The sequence below is a fragment of the Acomys russatus genome, chromosome X (genome assembly GCF_903995435.1).
Source record: "Acomys russatus chromosome X, mAcoRus1.1, whole genome shotgun sequence".
Lineage (NCBI taxonomy): Eukaryota > Metazoa > Chordata > Mammalia > Rodentia > Muridae > Acomys > Acomys russatus.
The window spans coordinates 93,690,824-93,707,049 of NC_067169.1; positions in this window are offsets into that span (position 1 = coordinate 93,690,824).

A 16,226-nucleotide genomic window follows, 5' to 3' on the forward strand; every position below is an offset into this window, starting at 1 on the left:
GCCTGGGGACTCACTGCTCTAACTCTGTGAGGGGCTGACTGTTGTCATAGGACCCAGTGTGTGTCTAGAATGTGGGGGCCACAGGGCTTGTGTCCCCAACACTGCCAAATAGTCGCTGGGCAGATGTACAGCACTGTAACTCTTTTTTCTCTCTATAAACCATGCTATACCATCCCATAAGATACCCTACCCTACCCTACCATCCCATCCCATCCCATCCCATCGCACTGCATCCCATACCACAGTCTGGAGAGCATCAGCAGCATTTTTAGGCAGAGGCCCCTGTGCACTCCAGAGAATTAAAATGCTGGGTGCCGTTATCTGTGTGGCTTCACTGGGCACATGAAAATGCCAGCAGGACTGCGCATTTGGACTCTAGGATTTCCGACCCCACCAGTCTCTGTTTAACCAAGACTACACCAGCGTTATGAGTTCTGCCTGTCAACCACCACACACTCCAACTGTCTCTGTGAGTTATGGTCCATGCAACATGTGCCCATTCTGCTCAGTGAGCCCTTGGATTTTATTTTCTACTCACAGTGACCCTGAAGCTTGAAAATTACTTTGAGGAAACTGCAGAGACACCCCAAGGCTTATGAGCATTTGCTACTCTTGAGGGCCTGAATTAGGTTCCCGGCACCCACACCTCGTTCGTGGCTCACAATCACCTGTGACTCCAGCAAAGCCGCATCAAAGGTATGTGTGCATCATTCGCATCTGGAATTCACACACACCTGGAATTCTCTCTCTCTCTCTCTCTCTCTCTCTCTCTCTCTCTCTCTCTCTCTCTCTCTCTCTCTCGCTCTCTCTCTCTCTCTCTCTCACACACACACACACACACCACTTAAAATGTCATTTTGAGATATGTCATGGCCAAAACAAGACACATCCAAAACCTGAAGGAAGTTCTCAAGTGTCTGTGTTGTCAGATGTTCAGAAAATGCCAAAAACAGCAATTAAGAGAAATGTGCTCACATGTTTACAGTTAGGAAACGTAAAGCAACACTATTTGCCAGGTACAAATTAATCAAAGTTTTAAGCAAAGACAGAATGTCACCGCTGTTATCCCAACCGCACCTCAGCTTCTCAGGCCTGTCCTATGAGAACCTGCCTTAGAGCTACAGACACTGACAGAGATGTTTACTTGGTCTACCTAGTCACTACATGAACAAGTGTTCCCCGTCCAATTTTCATGGCTCCCACTCCCATCCCAGAAGCCCAGGACAGCAAGGCAGGGGTCTGGCAGGCGGGATTTTGTGGGTGGCTTTTTGTTCTAGAGGGCAAAGCAGAGGCAGGCAAATGGCTCAGCAGATAGACGTGTTTCCTGCTAGCTTGGTTTCCATCCCAGGCCACACACCTTGGGAGGAGAGAACCGAGTCATTCAAAGCTGTCCTCTACCTCCAAACATGAGGCACAGATCCTGCCCTAAGAAGAAACCCCCAGATTTAAAATAAAAAGCAATCTTGAACATGTCATTTATCCTGTGAAGTCAATGAAGACCAGGACAGCTGCCAGACACCCAGAGGCCTCTCTACACGAGCTTGTTCGATCCACAAAGGACTTGTGGCCACGCAACCTGCTTACCCTTCTTCAGCACTGACGTAGTGATTCACCGTCCTGTAAACCTGTTGTGGTGGTCGTGGCAGTGGCAGTCACGGTGGCATTGGTGGCAGCGCTGGAGGTGGCAGTTGCAGGGCAACAGCACTGGCACAGGGCGTGCATTGGACACTGAAAATGGCATCAGCTGTACAGGAGGCAATCTAACTGGCACAGGCTGAATATGAGGCATGGTAACTGACATAGGCCATACACAGGGCAGCGTAACTGGCATAGGCCATACACAGGTCATTGTAATTGCCATAGGCTGTACACAAGGCATTATAACTGGCACTGGCTGTACACAGTGTCCTGTAACTGGCACAGGCTGCACAATGGGCATGAACTGTACACTGGGCAATATAAGTGTTACAAGCTGCACACAGATCACCCTGACTGGTACTGGCTGTGCACCAGGAACTAGCATATGAGGGATGCTAGACACCTTAACTGGTATAGGCTGTACCCAGGTCACAGTGACTGTCATATGCTGTGCATGGGGCACAGGAATGGGCATAGGTTGTGTCCAGGACACAGTGGCTGGCATAGGCTGTATATGGGGCATAAAAATGGACACAGGCTGTCCCCAGGGCATAATGATTTGCATATGTTGTGCATGGGACACAGGAATGGGCATAGATTGTATACCAGGCCCCATTACTGAAGTAAGCTGTACATGGTGTACTGAATGTTGCATAAGCTGGACTCTGGGCAAAGACTGTACCTGGGGCACCATAGGTGGCATAGGCTGTCTTTGGGGTACCATAGGTGGAAAAGACTGCACTCGGGGCACCATAGGTGGCATAACCTGTATCTGTGGTGCCCTAGGTGGCAAAGACTGTGACTGGGACATCACAGGTGGCATAGACTGTACTTGGGGCACCATAGGTGGGATAGGCTGTACCTGGGGCACATTTGGCACAGAGTGTATCTGGGGCACCACATTTGACATAGACTGTATCTGGGGCCCCATAGGTGGCATAGACTGTATCTGGGGCACCACATTAGGCATAGACTGTGCCCGGGGCACCACAGGTGGCATAGACTGTATCTGGGGCACCATACGTTGCAAAGACTGTACCTGGGGGGGCATAAGTGGCATAGATTGTTCCCGGTGCACCACAGGTGGCACAGACTGTACCCGGGGCACCACAGGTGGCATAGACTGTGCCAGGGGTACTATAGGTGGCATAGCCTGTGCCCGGGGCACCACATTTGACATAGACTGTATCTGGGGCATCACAGGTGGCATAGACAGTGCCAGGGGTACTATAGGTGGCATAGCCTGTGTCTGGGGCACCACATTTGACATAGATTGTATCTGGGGCATCACAGGTGGCATAGACTGTGCCTGGGGCACCACAGGTGGCATAGACTGTGCCAGGGGTACTATAGGTGGCATAGCCTGTGTCTGGGGCACCACAGGTAGCAAAGACTGTACCTGGCGGGGCATAAGTGGCATAGATTGTGCCCTTTGTACCACAGGTGGCATAGACTGTATCTGGGGCACTATAGGTAGCAAAGACTGTATCTGGGGGGTTGTAAGTGGCATAGAACGTGCCCGGTGTACCACAGGGGGTATAGACTGTATCTGGGGCACAATAGGTTGCAAGGATTGCATCTGGGGGGGCATAAGTGGCATAGACTGTGCCCAGGGCACCACTGGTGGCACAGACTGTATCTGGGGCACTACAGGTGGCATAGATTGTATCTGGGGCACCACAGGTTTCAAAGACTGTACCTGGGGGGGTATAAGTGGCATATACTGTGCCCGGGGCACCATAGGTAGCATAGACTGTAACTGGGGCACCACAGGTGGCATAGAGTGTGCCTGGGGCACCACAGGTGGCATAGAGTGTACCTGGTGCACTACAGGTGGCACAGACTGTATCTGGGGCACCATAGGTAGCAAAGACTGTATCTGGGGGGGCATAAGTGGCATAGACTGTGCCCGGGGCACTACTGGTGGCACAGATTGTATCTGGGGCACTGTAGGTGGCATAGACTGTACCTGGGGCACCATATTTGACATAGACTGTGCCCGGGGAACCATAGATAACATAGGCTGTATATGGGGCACCACATTTGACATAGACTGAATCTGGGGCCTCACAGGTGGCATAGACTGTACCTGGGGCACCACATTTGACATAGACTGTGCCCAGGGAACCACAGGTGGCATAGACTGTATCTGGGGCCTCACAGGTGGCATAGACTGTACCTGGGGCACCACATTTGACATAGACTGTGCCTGGGGCCTCACAGGTGGTATAGACTGTATCTGGGGCACCACATTTGACATAGACTGTGCCCAGGGAACCACAGGTGGCATAGACTGTATCTGGGGCATCACATTTGACATAGACTGTGCCCAGGGAACCACAGGTGGCATAGACTGTATCTGGGGCCTCACAGGTGGCATAGACTGTACCTGGGGCACCACATTTGACATAGACTGTACCTGGGGCACCACATTTGACATAGACTGTACCTGGGGCCTCACAGGTGGCATAGACTGTACCTGGGGCATCACATTTGACATAGACTGTACCTGGGGCCTCACAGGTGGCATAGACTGTATCTGGGGCACCACATTTGACATAGACTGTGCCCAGGGAACCACAGGTGGCATAGACTGTATCTGGGGCATCACATTTGACATAGACTGTGCCCAGGGAACCACAGGTGGCATAGACTGTACCTGGGGCACCACATTTGACATAGACTGTGCCTGGGGCCTCACAGGTGGTATAGACTGTATCTGGGGCATCACATTTGACATAGACTGTACCTGGGGCACCACATTTGACATAGACTGAATCTGGGGCCTCACAGGTGGCATAGACTGTACTTGGGGCACCACATTTGACATAGACTGTGCCCAGGGAACCACAGGTGGCATAGACTGTATCTGGGGCCTCACAGGTGGCATAGACTGTACCTGGGGCACCACATTTGACATAGACTGTGCCCAGGGAACCACAAGTGGCATAGACTGTATCTGGGGCCTCACAGGTGGCATAGACTGTACCTGGGGCACCACATTTGACATAGACTGTACCTGGGGCACCACATTTGACATAGACTGTGCCTGGGGCACCACATTTGACATAGACTGTACCTGGGGCACCACATTTGACATAGACTGTATCTGAGGCCTCACAGGTGGCATAGACTGTGCCTGGGGCCTCACAGGTGGTATAGACTGTATCTGGGGCACCACATTTGACATAGACTGTGCCCAGGGAACCACAGGTGGCATAGACTGTATCTGGGGCATCACATTTGACATAGACTGTGCCCAGGGAACCACAGGTGGCATAGACTGTACCTGGGGCACCACATTTGACATAGACTGTGCCTGGGGCCTCACAGGTGGTATAGACTGTATCTGGGGCATCACATTTGACATAGACTGTACCTGGGGCACCACATTTGACATAGACTGAATCTGGGGCCTCACAGGTGGCATAGACTGTACTTGGGGCACCACATTTGACATAGACTGTGCCCAGGGAACCACAGGTGGCATAGACTGTATCTGGGGCCTCACAGGTGGCATAGACTGTACCTGGGGCACCACATTTGACATAGACTGTGCCCAGGGAACCACAAGTGGCATAGACTGTATCTGGGGCCTCACAGGTGGCATAGACTGTACCTGGGGCACCACATTTGACATAGACTGTACCTGGGGCCTCACAGGTGGCATAGACTGTACTTGGGGCACCACATTTGACATAGACTGTGCCCATGGAACCACAAGTGGCATAGACTGTATCTGGGGCCTCACAGGTGGCATAGACTGTACCTGGGGCACCACATTTGACATAGACTGTACCTGGGGCCTCACAGGTGGTATAGACTGTACCTGGGGCATCACATTTGACATAGACTGTACCTGGGGCACCACAGGTGGCATAGACTGTATCTGGGGCCTCACAGGTGGCATAGACTGTACTTGGGGCACCACATTTGACATAGACTGTGCCCAGGGAACCACAGGTGGCATAGACTGTATCTGGGGCCTCACAGGTGGCATAGACTGTACCTGGGGCACCACATTTGACATAGACTGTATCTGGGGCCTCACAGGTGGCATAGACTGTACCTGGGGCACCACATTTGACATAGACTGTACCTGGGGCACCACATTTGACATAGACTGTATCTGGGGCCTCACAGGTGGCATAGACTGTACCTGGGGCACCACATTTGACATAGACTGTACCTGGGGCCTCACAGGTGGCATAGACTGTACTTGGGGCACCACATTTGACATAGACTGTGCCCATGGAACCACAAGTGGCATAGACTGTATCTGGGGCCTCACAGGTGGCATAGACTGTACCTGGGGCACCACATTTGACATAGACTGTATCTGGGGCCTCACAGGTGGCATAGACTGTACCTGGGGCACCACATTTGACATAGACTGTATCTGGGGCACCATAGGTGGCATAGACTGTGTGTGGGGCACCACATTTGACATAGACTGTATCTGGGGCACCATAGGTGACATAGACTGTGTCTGGGGCACCACATTTGATATAGACTGTATCTGGGGCATCACAGGTGGCAAAGACTGTATCTGGGGCACCACAGGTTGCAAAGACTGTACATGGGGGGGCATAAGTGGCATGGACTGTACCCTGGGCACCACAGGTGGCACAGACTGTATTCGAGGCACCACAGGTGGCATAAACCGTTCCTGGGCCACCATAGGTGGCATAGACTTTGCCCGGGGAGTCATAGGTGGCACGGACTTTATCTGGGGCAAAATATTTGCCATAGACTGTGCCTGGGGCACCACATTTAGCATAGACTGTGCCTGGGGCGCCACAGGTTGCATAGACTGTATCTGGGGTGCCATAAGTGTCATAGACTGTGCCTGGGGCACCATAGGTGGCATAGACTGTACCATGGCCATCACATTTGGCATAGACTGTACCTGGGGCACCACAGGTGGCACAGCCTGTGCCCGGGGCACTATGGGCGGTATAGACTGTGTACGGGGCACCGCACGTGGCATAGACTGTGCCCAGGGAGCCATAGGTGGCATAGACTGTACCTGGGGCACCACGGGTGGCATAGACTGTGCCCGGGACATCACAGGTGGCATAGACTGTGCTCGAGGCACCACATTTAGCATAGACTGTACCCGGGGCACCATAGGTGGCCTAGACTGTGCCTGGAGCACCACAGGTGGCATAGACTGTACCCGGGGCACCACAGGTGGCATAGACTGTGCCCGGGACATCCGAGGGGGCATAGACTGTGCTCGAGGCACCACATTTGGCATAGACTGTGCCCGGGGCACCATAGGTGGCATAGGCACTTCCTGGGGAACTCTAACTGGCATAGGCTGTACAGGAAACAGTCTATGTGGCATATACTGTACATGCGTTAACAGTGGCCGTGCAGACTGCACACTCTCGGTACCCCTCGTGTTCTTGGGGACGTGCTCCTCTGGAAGCTTCTCTTTTTCCTGGCCACTGGCACCGGCCCCGGCACCCTGGCCCACTTGGTTCCAGTTCTCCATGAAGCCTGCAGCGCCAGCAGCAGAAGGACCTTCATTTAAATCTGCGCCTTCCCCTTCGGAGGCTACGGCTCCCGACCCAAGAGGGCTCAGTCCACTCTCTCCCTCGTTTTTCTCCTCTCCAGCCGGCAAGGCCATCTGTGCCTTCACACCTAAAGTGAGGGAAACATACAAAATATCGGGTGACAGGGCCTGGGTGGGGGTTGCGAAGACACCATGATATCAAGGCAGGCAAAGCCGGCAGTGCATGGCACATGTTGTGTCAGCTCTGAGGGACACTTTGTCCTCATGGATGCGGCCAACTCACCACTCTTAACAAACACTGACCTTCACAATTTTCCTCATCAGGTCCCACAAAAGGCGGATTGTTGCTGTTTCGATGCTCCATGACCTGAACACTGTCGAAATCGCTTGAGCCTTGGAGTTCACCGATCTTCAGTCTCTGAGCTGGAGCCCCCTACAGTTCCGTCCGGAGAGCTGCTCAACCAGCAAGGACTATCTTCTGGGGCCTGCATCCTCACTTCCGGTTGATCCCGGGGCTTCTATGCGCTGAGATCAGGAGCTGCAAAACTGAGGATAGTTTCGAACTGCAATGAGAGGGATGTATTTGAAGTGAAGGCCTGGGCTCTCGAGCAAGTAGGGTGTAGAGGGGGCCTTGCGTTTTGTATTTCAAATGACTCCACCTCCTTAGGGAAGATGTGGCGATCAACTACATGAACCCATTTGCAAGGAGTAAGAAAAGATATGCGCCCCTCCCCCGCGCCCCGCGCGTCGTAACTCTCCAGGCCTTGCAGAAATGTGTGGGCAATGCCTTTTGGCCTCGTGCTCCACGCTGGGTCCCTGGTACTTGGCACAGAACGGATATTAAGCTAATGTGTTTGTCTGGGAGGCTCTTCCTTCGGGCATTCACAGAAGGTGAGGTGAGCCTGCTGGCTCTCAGCAGACAGAGCAGAGGCAGCATCTTCAGCGGGGCTCCTGGGGAGGAGTTTAGTTATGATCTGAGAAATGCTGGGGAAAGCTGTGAGAATTGTCGTACCTCTGCTGAGATTCCTCACCTTTGTCTTGGACACACGCAGGCAAGCAGCCACGCAGGCAGGCAGCCACGCAGGCAGGCAGCCACGCATGCGCACGCACACGCGTGGACGCACACGCACGCGTGCACGCACCAGGCAGGCATACGCATGCGCGCACGCATGCACGCTCACGGGCAGGCATCCACGCGCACGCGCATGCGCATGCGCATGTGCACACTTGCTACTAATATCGTGTCTGAATAGTCAGTGTAAAGAACAGATCTTTATTCCCTGGTTTCCATCCCACATCTGCCAGTCAAGCAGCCGTGTTCCTGCCATGTGGCTTCTCTGATCCTATGGCAGCCACAATTCTCAACACGTTCTGGCCACTCGTAAAATAGAAGGGGCCCTGTTGTACTGTCGTAGGTCCTGGAGGCCTGGTCCTGGAGTTCTCCCAGGATAAGACTTACGTCACGGTTCTGATAGCTACCTCATCACTAAGTCTACACATTTATATTTCCTGACTCTCGTCTTTGCTGTATAAACTGAACCGCCTTTTGGCGAGGTGTCGAGACCCTAAGATTTTTTTTTTCTGTTTCTGGCTGTAATTATAAAGACATTCATTTCTGGACTGAGAGTATAGCTCATTTTGCCAAGTCCCTGTGTAGCATGCATAAAAACCTGCATTAGGGTCCCCCAAATTGCATCAAGTGGCAAGGTGTTTCATCTTAAGCACTGTAGCTTAAGCACTGAAGAGGTGATACCGGAAGGCCATAACTTCAAAGCCATTCTTGGTTGCAGGGTGAGATCTAGTTCTACCTGTGGCAGTCTGTCTCAAAAAAAAAAAAAAATCCCATCTCTCATTTCTCATTTTTCTGTCAAGTTGTGAGCAATGGGCCTGATGTGGTTTTTAAAATTCAATCATATTTGGCCGGGCGTGGTGGCGCACGCCTTTAATCCCAGCACTCGGGAGGCAGAGGCAGGCGGGTTGCTGTGAGTTCGAGGCCAGCCTGGTCTACAAAGTGAGTCCAGGACAGTCAAGGCTACACAGAGAGACCCTGTCTCAAAAAAATCAAAAAAACCTGAGTCTGCAGTCGCCTCTGAAAAATTCTCAATCTTTAGGCCCAGGATGTAATCCAGCTTCATCTTGCCCCCATCCAATACCCCAATACGAACAAGTCGCCTCAGCAGAGCCTTGCCTTCAAAAAGACGCCGTGGGTCCTTTTTCTCCAGTATCAACAGCTCCTGGGCAGCTTTGTGGATCTTGGCCAGTGTAAATTTGACCGTCCTCACCTCACATTTGTTCTGGAGCCCGTACTCTCTGATTAACTTCAGTTCCTGGTTGAGAGGCGGTTTCTCAAAGGATCTCCGAGGGGGTCACATAGGTTTTTGTGACAAACTCAATTTCTGGAAGCCAGCATGTTGCCTTCTCTAGGCCCATTGTGCCTACCAACTCAAGCCTGTGGCAAAGAGTGGCACTGGCTGTCAAAGTCAGTGTTCTAGTGTGAGGAGACACCATGATCACGGCAAACTCTTTTTTTTAATTTTTTTATTTTATGTACATTGGTGTTATGCCTGCATATATGTCTATATGAGGGTCTCAGATCTTGGAGTTACAGACAGCTGTGAACTGCCATGTGGGTGCTGGGAATTGAACTTGGGTCCTTTGGACGAGCAGTCAGTGCTCTTAACCACTGAGCCATCTCTCCAGCCCCACGGCAACTCTTAGACAGGAAAATATTTAACTGGGGCTGGTGCACAGTTCAGAGGTTTAGTCCATTGTCATCGTGATAAGAAGCATGGCAGCACACAGGCAGACATGGTGCTGGAGAAGGAGCTGAGAATTCTGCGTCTGGTTCTGCAGGCAGCCAGAAGAGAAAGCCATTGGGCCTGGCTTGAGCTTCTGAGACCTCAAAGCCCACCCCCGGTGACACACTTCCTCCAGTAAGGTCACATCTACTTCAAGGTCACACCTCCTAATCCTTTCAAAAAGTGTCACTCCCTGGTGACGAAGCATTCAAGTCTATGAGTGCATGGGGGAGAGGGGTCATTCTTATTCAAAGCACCACAGTCCGTGCTTTGGCTGTAAGGCATGGAGAAATTAAGCTAGGACTGACCTGGAAACTGTCATCCTGCTGGCTGGCTTTCATAGTGCCAGAAGGGGCAATGTGGGCTGCTGGGAGATTTTTCACCAACATTCCTGCCTGGCTATGGACCCTACTTGCTGAAATATTTACACAGCAGGCAGGAGGCATCTGCCTATGCATCTGCCTATGTTTCCACCTATGTACCTATCATAGGTAAGACCAACAGCTTTCCAGTTGGATTTAAGTTCCACTCCACAAAAGAGAGTTCATATCTGATACTGCAATCCAGGGAAAAAAAACCTGTGGCTGAAGAGGTCATAGGTTCCAATAGAGAATTAATTTGTATTTTTTTTTTTTAAAGATGGATAGGCTGTGTCTGTCCAACTGCCTTCTAAATGTATGTCTGTATTCATAGGTCCCTGTTATCAGCTTCAACTCAGAACCACTGGCGAAGCTCCTGAGAACAAGTGACTGTTAATTGTGGCATTGTGGCCTACTCTTAGTCATAGGTGGACATCTATAGTCAACCCCTCCAAGGCTCAGGTATTATTGTGGAATAAGGGGGAGAAAGAATGTAAGAGTTGGAGGAAGGGGCAGAGTGCTGTGTAGCAGCTTCCTCTGGGATTCAAACATACTACCCTGCAGGGAAACTCCTTAAACAGGACGAGAAACAACTCAAAACAGCTTCAAGAAACTGACACTTTCCACTGGGTCTCTTCCTGCCACAGTAAGCAGAGTCAAGTCGCAGAGGAGCTGAGCTGCCAAGAAGACTCAGACAAACTGAGCTCTAAAGAAGACTCTGAGAGCAGATCAGCTGTCTGGAAGAAGCAGAAGGCAGTCGAGGTTTCTGGAAGGGAGTTTAGACCAAGTGAGGCACCACCAGGACACTCTTCCAACCTGTTGAGCTGCCTGCAGGCTGTGCAGTGTGCTCCTAGGTTCCCAGCTTTGTAAGCTGTCTGTCACCCAGGCTGGGTTAGGCTTTTGTCATACAACTGTCTTTCAGTCATTTCTGCTCCTGTAAGTAATCCCCCCAAAACTTCTTGGTTCACCAAACTGGACTTTGGTGTCATCTGCACTTCTGTTGGATCCTGGAGTCCAATTTGGGAAGGGGGTCGCCGCGAGAGACCACTCAAGTCACACAGGCTGGAGGTATAGGTAAAATTTATTACTGACACATCAGAAGTCCCAATTGTCGATGTGTCAGGGCCCCTCAGCACTCGGGAGGTGCAGGGCCCCGAGTAGCTGTTACAGGCTAGTTTTAAAGGCAAAAACCGCAAAGCAGGTGGGGTTGCTTGTAACAGCTACTCGGGGTCCTTCACCTCCCGAGTGCTGAGGGACCCTGATGCATCAGAAATAAACCTTTGCTTTTGCATCAGTGCTCCGTGTTTCGAGTGGTCTCTCGCAGCGACCCCCTTCCCGAGTTGGGCGTGAGGGTCCAACATAGCAAAATTATAGTTATAAAATAGCAATGAAATAATTTTATGATTGGGGTCCCCAGAATATTAACGGGTGACACCATTAGGAAGGTGAAGAGCCACTGTTACAGACTAAAGTGACCTTAATTGTAACCCAAATCCCAGAAATCAGATACTATTGACTGAGTAAATGAGAAAGTCTTCAGATTCCACTTGAGCTTGTAGCTAGGCCTGAGAACTGTCCCCTACTTTTCAAGTTACATAACACATAGCTCTTCCTAATAGAATCAGACAAATTAAGGGAAAAACAAAAACAACAACAACAACCCCCCCAAACCAAACCAAACCACAACAACAAAACAAAAACAAACCCCCCAAAACACCTGCACACCTTTACTCCCAGAACTTGGGAGGCAGAGACAGGTAGACCCCTGTAAGTTTGAGGCCAGCCTGGTCTACAGAGTGCTTCCAGGACAGCCAGTGCTGTTACACAGAAAACAATAACAACAACAACAAACCCAACAAAACAAAAAACCAAACCAAACCAAAAAAATTCCACACGATAAAAATTGCTCAAGGAAGTATTCACGAATGCTTGCCTTCCACCTTTCTCTGGCCAGTGGAAAATTGTGTAAATTTGTTCTTTTAGTTTGTCTCATGGTTTTTGTTTGTTTAGTTCCATCTTTTTTTTTTTTTTTTAGCAAGTTGGCCAAATTTACACTGTATAAGAACGTAATGCTATAAGCCAGCCTCTGTTTAAGCGTTCTCCTTCAGATACTGACAGGTCTCCTACTGGAACACTGTCCTTGAGCCCCCAAATAGCTGATGGACAGGTGTGCTGTTAAAGGCTTTCCACATCCTGCATTCTAATGTGTGCTTCCTGCCTATGAGTCAGAGAGCCTGATTGCAGGCTTCTGCTATGTGCCACCTGCCCAGTTCTCAAGTAGATACACTCATTTCTGCCTTAGGGGCTCTGATCCTCTCCAGAGACAAAGCCTTGTTGCCTGGCTCTAATTTTAGAGCCTGAACTCTCCTCAGCATCTCTGTCACACCATTGTCCATTGTCTCCTCCCCCACCCCCCATACTCCTCTCCATAGCATTAGTAACTTCTGGTAAACTTAGTAACCCCTAGTGTCACCTTGAGCTGCCTATGCACCCTCCAAAACCTAGCAGTCACCTCTGTCACCTCTGTGTGCTGGTGCGTGAGGAGTCACCTGACATGGGTGCTAGGAATTAAACTTAGACCCTCTGAAAGCAGTCTTAACCACTGAGCCATCGCTCCAGCCCTGCTAGCCATTAAAAAAAATTTTTTTTTTTTTTTAGGCAAGACAGTGGTGGAACATGCTTTTAATTCCAGCATTAGGGAGGCAGAGGCAGGTGAATCTATATTCACCAACCCCGGCCAAGTCTACAGAGTGAGTTCCAGGGTCACACACAGAGAAACCCTGTCTCAAAACACCGAAAATATAATAATAATAATAATAATAATAATAATAATAATAATAATAATAATAATAATAATAATAATAAAATGATGATGGTGATGATGATGATGAAAGAAGGGAAGAGAAAAAGAGTCTCCTGGAAAGAAAGGATCTCAGCCGAGCAGTCACCTTCTGTGGGCTTGCCAGTGGGAGGATGTTATTTTATTTTATTTTAATTTAATTTAATTTTATTTTATTTTCAAAGCAAGGTTTCTCTGTGCAGCCTTGGCTGTCCTGGACTTCCTTTGTAAACCAGGCTGGCTTCGAACTCACAGCAATCCATCTGCCTCTGCTTCACTAGTGCTGGGATCACAGGCATGTGCCCAGTCCCATTGTCCCAGTCCACTGTGAGTGAAGCCTCCTTGGTTGATGATGCCAGGTTCTAGAAGAAAGCAGGTTGAGCAAGCTAGCGAGCAGCACCCCTTCCCTGTTCTCTGCATCAGCTCCTGCCTCCAGCTTCCTGCCTTGGCTTCCCTAGCAGATGGATAGCAAGTTGTAAGTAAGGCAAGTAAGTCAACCCTTTCCTCCTCCAAATTGCTTGTAGTTTGTGTTTTTATCACAGCATCAGAAAGCAAAGGACACCGATCACTTAAGAAACATTCCAGGGTAGAATCACCACAAATTTTGAACACTTGGGCAGTGAAGGATGAAAATGGCAGGCCTTACACGGAGTATGTGTGAACACTCCACAAGGTGGCACCCTTTGCATCAACAGGAATTCAGTTAAGCTCCTCCATAAGGTAGCACTGCTCTGAGCTTGGAGTTGGAAAACACACAATAGAATTGGGTTTCTTACAAGTGTCCCGTTCTAATTTTTTTAAATTTAATTAATTTATTCAGATTACAACCCAATTGTTTTCCCCTCACTTGTATCCTCCCATCCCTTGCTCCTTAGCTTCTATTTGAAGGTTCCATTCCTGCAGTTAACCCCGTGAGATCTGGGAGATTGGGAGGTGTGCTCACCTCTCCCACAGTTTATATATCCCAGTAAAATATTCCAAACAGTATAAAAATTACCCTGTGATTACATTATATATTTTTTAGTGAATGATTATGAAAAACAGTATGTTCCCCAAGACCTTTACACGAAAAACAGTTCACATGTTACAGGCGAAGAAAACAAATTATTCCCAAGAACCCACATACGTTCTAAAAAAAAAACCCCAAAATAAAAATAAAAATAATAATCATCCCCTTGACTACCCCCAGCTTCAGCAAGAGAGTCACGCCAGCCAGTGCTGATGAGTTTGCTATTGTTCTTGTTCCCTAACTTCAAAAAGTCCCTGGGTCAACCATTAACAGTATGTTTTATGCACCCCAATTTTTCTCCTAAGCTTTTCTACATCAGAGCCCCTAACAGAACCATCTTAACCCACCTTTACGAACAGTCTATTCCTCTAAATTCTTTCTAAGGGTGGTGGCCATTGCTATCACTCTACACCTCGAAGAAGGGTGATCGTCGAGTCCTTCATCTGCTCCAGCAGCAACGTTTGAAAATGACCAAGCACTATTACTGCAAGTGCTAAATATACTGCCCAGGGAAGGGCTGGAAGACCTTAGAGTTTTCATACAGTTCTAAGTTACGAAGGATGTGAAGACCACAAAGGGCAAAAGCAGAGCGATGTTCCATAACACCATAAAGTCCTCGGGACACGAAGTCCTTGGGGCTCTGCCTCTCTCACACACCTATCATGGTTGTGCTAACTGGTGGGTCACATTCCATGAAGTTCTAAAGCTGTTTTGCTGTTCGTGACAGTAATGTGAATTTTCTTTTCTTTTTTTTAAATTTTATTTTTTTTTATTATTTTATTAATTTATTTATATTACATCTCAATGGTTATCCCATCCCTTGTATCCTCCCATTCCTCCCTCCCTCCCATTTTCCCCTTACTCCCCTCCCCTATGTCTGTGACTGAGGGGGACCTCCTCCCCCTGTATATGCTCATAGGGCATCAAGTCTCTTCTTGGTAGCCTGCTTATTCTTTTTTGAGTGTCACCAGGTAGTCACGTGAATTTTCACGTTGGTCTTTGGGACACTGAAGGTGTCACTTTATTGGCCACATCACTTCCTGTCCTTCCCCTCTGGCTCTGCTCCTCCTTCTTCCTCTGGCTGCTTTCATTCCTTTCTTCTCTGGCTTTCACACTCCTTTAGTGTGCCCTAAAGCTAACCCCCCGCCCTCCATTCATGTGTCTGCTCCTTCTGTATTCTTGCCTTCTCACCTCTGACCCTGTGCTTCCTGTAGCTGCTGATGAGGCCCTCTGTTCAACTGAGTCTGAGAGAATCTGACTTTCACAAGGTGAAAGGTGAGGTCAATATCTGAAATTGTCTTTTGACATTCGTGCCTTTTCTGTGGCAAATGTGGGTCTGTTCTCCCGCTCATGAAAGTGCACATACACCCACACATATCGCAGACATCGTACAGCACACACATCTACATACATCATACACAAAACATCACACACACATACACAAAACATCACACACACACACACAAAACATCACACACACATACACAAACAACACACACACATACACAAAACATCACACACACACACAAACAACACACACACATACACAAAACATCACACACACATACACAAACAACACACACACATACACAAAACATCACACACACATACACAAAACATCACACACACATACACAAAACATCACACACACATACCCAAACAACACAAATAATAAAAGAAGAGGGAAAACAGCCTCTAATTGAAAACACCAAATATCCAAGGTTGGTCTCTAGTCTCTACACATATGTGCACATGCACTTGCACACACTTATGCCAACACACACACAAACATGTGTGCTTGCACACACACATACACACAATTCATATAGATCTTTTTAGATAGGCAAGTAGAATCTACCTCAATTGTTGGATGAAATCATGAGAAGAAAACTTTTTATGGACAGCATGGGTGGCTAATTTATTAGTTATGTGAAAAAATAATCTTTATCTGTCTCCAGGGCAAGGATGGACCCTAGGCATATTCCAAAGTACTCAGCAAAAGGTATCCTGGTTACCAGGTAATGTACCACTGAACACTGATTCCTTCCTGTCTTTCCTGTGT